Here is a 3,745-nt window from a genome sequence, read left to right on the forward strand (position 1 = left end):
CTTTCCAATTTGGATCCCCTTGATCTCTTTTTGTTGTCTTATAGCATTAGCTAGAACTTCTAGTACGATATTGAAGAGATATGGAGAGAGAGGGCAGCCTTGTCTTGTTCCTGATTTTAGAGGAATTGGCTTAAGTTTCTCTCCATTCAGTTTGATGTTGGCAGTTGGTTTGCTGTATATTGCTCTTACTATGTTTAGGTATGTTCCTGTTATCCCTGACCTCTCCAAGACCTTTATCATGAAAGGGTGTTGAATTTTGTTGAAGGCTTTTTCTGCATCTAGGGAGATAATCATATGGTTTTTCTTTTTCTGTTTGTTTATATGGTGGATTACGTTGTTAGATTTTCATATGTTAAACCATCCCTGCATTCCAGGGATGAAGGCTACTTGGTCATGGTGGATGATTTCTCTGATGTATTCTTGAATTCGGTTTGCCAGTATTTTATTGAGTATTTTTGCATCGATGTTCATCAGGGACATTGGTCTGTAGTTTTCTTTCCTAGTTGTGTCTTTGTGAGGCTTGGGTACCAAGGTTATTGTGGCCTCATAAAAAGAGTTTGGCAATGAACCTTCTGTTTCTATCTTGTGGAACAGTTTGAGGAGTAGTGGTATTAGTTCTTCCTTGAATATCTGGTAGAATTCTGCATTGAATCCATCTGGCCCTGGACTTTTTTTGGTTGGAAGGCTTTCGATGACTGCTTCTATTTCATTGCAGATTATAGGTCTATTTAAGTTGTTTGTCTGTTCTTGATTTAATTTTGGGAAGTGATAGTTATCCAGAAATTTGTCCATTTCCTTTGAATTTTCAATTTTTGTGGAATACAGATTTTCAAAGTATGACCTGAAAATTGTCTGGATTTCCTCTCTGTCTGTTGTTATGTTCCCCTTTTCGTTTCTGATTTTGTTAATTTGCATGTTCTCTCTCTGCTTTTTTGTTAATTTGGATAAAGGTTTGTCTATCTTGTTGATTTTCTCAAAAAACCAACTCTTCGTTGCATTAATTTTTTTTTTTTTTTTTTTTTTTTTTTTTTGCCAAGCTGTGACTGTTTATTAACTGACCAGATTACAAAAATACCACAGGCACCTTAGTTCATCCATCTAATAAGCCTGTTTATCTGGTCTTCCCTGTTGCCAGCATCGCCACCTTCCACAAAGTGAGTGGTCTTTTTCTTCATCCCACCCTGTGGAGAAGACAGTTTGAAAGGCCACAGGAAGTTGTTGGCTTCCTTGAAGTGTTTTCCCACTGTGTAGATCTCATGGATCAGATCCTCCATGCAGATAATGCCATATTTACCAAGAGATCGAGCAATGAAGGAATTGTCCGTCAAGGCAATTCTCTTCTTATTGATTTTGGCATAGCCACGCTTGTAGATGAGCTCGTTTACTGACTTCAGGTTGGGGTACCCCCATGCAATGTATGGTTCCACGATCCTCAGCATGTTAATCGAAGCCTTGTTGAGCTTAACAAAAGTGCCATTGAAGATCTGATGAAGACGGAGCAGCTGCAACACCTTGCGGACCTTTGGGCTCACACCATTGATACCTCAGATTCGGATGACGAATGCCAGGTTGGGTTCTGCAGGCACGTAGAAGTTTCCGGCTTTCCTTGCCATCCTAGCCATGCAAATCTCCGTCTGGTACATCTGCCTGTATTCCTTGTGATAATGCTTTGCCTTTTCATAGATGAGCTTCCTACGTGCCTTCTGGAGCGTCTTCAGTGCAAACTTTTTCCGAAAGCGCTTCACCTTCAGGTCTGTGAAATTCCTTCGCTTTTTCTTAAGGGTCTCTGGCACAGCAGGAACCTTCTTCTTCTCCTGCTTGGCCTCCATGGCTCCTTCCAGTCGGGGGCGGGGGGGGGGGGGAGGGAAAGGAGAGAGTGCATTAATTTTTTTGTATTGTTTTCCTGGTTTCTATTTTGTTGATTTCAGCCCTCAAGTTCATTATTTCCTGGCATCTACTCCTATGGGGTGAATTCGCTTCTCTCTGTTCTAAGGCTTTCAGTTGCGCTGTTAATTCTCTTATGTGACTATCCTCTGTTTTCTTCATGTGGGCACTTAGTGCAATGAACTTCCCTCATAGCACTGCTTTCAAGGTGTCCCATAAGTTCGGGTATGTTGTGTCTTCATTCTCATTGAATATTAGAAAGTCCTTAATTTCTTTCTTTATTTCTTCTTTGACCCAGGTATGGTGCAAATGCACATTGTTCAGTTTCCATGAGTTTGCAGGAATTCTGCTATTTGTGTTGTTGTTGAATTCCAATTTTAAAGCATGGTGGTCCGATAAGATACAGGGGACTATTCCTATTCTCTTGTATCTGATGAGGTTTGTTATGTCACCTAGTATGTGGTTGATTTTAGAGAAGGTTCCATGTGGAGCAGAGAAGAAGGTATATTCTTTTGTCTTTGGATGGAATGTTCTATAGATGTCTGTAAACCCCAGTTGAGACATAATTTCTGTTAATTCTTTTGTTTCTTTGTTGAGTTTCTGATTTGTGGTCCTGTCTAGTGTTGAGAGTGGTGTATTGAAGTCTCCTACTATAAGTGTGTGAGGTTTTATATGAGCTTTGATTTTTAGTAGTGTTTCTTTTACGAATGTAGGTGACTTTGTATTAGGGGCATAGATGTTCAGAACTGAGACTTTGTGTTGATGGATTTCTCCTGCGATGAATATGAAATGACAGTTTTCATCTCTTTTGACTAATTTTGGTTTGAAGTCTAACTTGTTAGATATTATGATAGCTATGCCTGCTTGCTTCTTATTTCCAGTTGATTAGAAAATCTTTTCCCAACCCTTTACCCTGACGTAATGTCTATCTTTGAAGCTTAGATGTGTTTCTTGTATGCAGCAGAAGGATGGATTCTGTCTTTGTATCCATTCTGTTAGCCTGTGTCTTTTTATAGGTGAGTTAAGACCATTAATGTTGAGGGTGAGTAAGGACTATTGATTGTTGATGCTTGTTTGATTTAGGTTTGTTGTTGGCAGTGGTATTGTGAATATATTAGTTCTGCTTTACCCTTGGTTTCTGGTGTAGTTGGATTATCTGTTGCCTACATTTTTGTGGGCATAGTTACCTTCCTTGGGTTGGAGTTTTCTTTCCAATACTTTCTGTAGGGCTGGATTTGTAGATACGTATTGGGAAAATCTGGTTTTGTCATTCAATATCTTGTTCTCTCCATCTATAGTGATTGAGAGTTTTGCTGGATATAGTAGCCTAGGCTGGCATCCGTGTTCTCTTAATACTTTTAGAACATCTATCCAGGACCTTCTGGCCTTGAGGGTTTCCATGGAGAAGTCAGGTGTAATTTTGATAGGTCTGCCTTTATATGTTACCTGTCCTTTTTCCTTCACTTCTCTTAATATTCTTTCTTTATTCTGTATGCTAGGTGTTTTGATTATTATATGTCGAGGGGTCTTTTTTCTTTGGTCCAGCCTATTTGCGGTTCCGTATGCTTCTTGTACTTTCATGGGCATGCCCTTCTTCAGATTTGGAAAGTTTTCCTCGATGATTTTGTTGAATATGTTTTCGGCGCCTTTGAGCTGGGCTTCCTCACCTTCGTCTATGCCTATTATTCTTAGGTTTGGCCTTTTCATGGTGTCCCACATTTCCTGGATGTTTTGTGTTAAGGATTTGTTGGATTTATGGTTTTCTTTTGTCGATGAATCTATTTCTTCTAGTTTATCTTCTGCGCCTGAGATTCTCTCTTCCATCTCTTGAATTCTATTGGTTATGCTTGTGTCTGTAGTT

General features: G+C 39.5%; 1 pseudogene; it reads right to left on the reverse strand.

Annotated features, from left to right (window-relative positions):
- Positions 1–1,059: 1,059 nt before the first annotated feature.
- LOC127233392 (60S ribosomal protein L7-like) lies at positions 1,060–1,835 on the reverse strand (annotated as a pseudogene).
- Between the last annotated feature and the right edge of the window lie 1,910 nt (positions 1,836–3,745).

The sequence above is a fragment of the Phodopus roborovskii genome, unplaced genomic scaffold, assembly GCF_943737965.1.
Source record: "Phodopus roborovskii unplaced genomic scaffold, PHOROB, whole genome shotgun sequence".
NCBI lineage: Eukaryota > Metazoa > Chordata > Mammalia > Rodentia > Cricetidae > Phodopus > Phodopus roborovskii.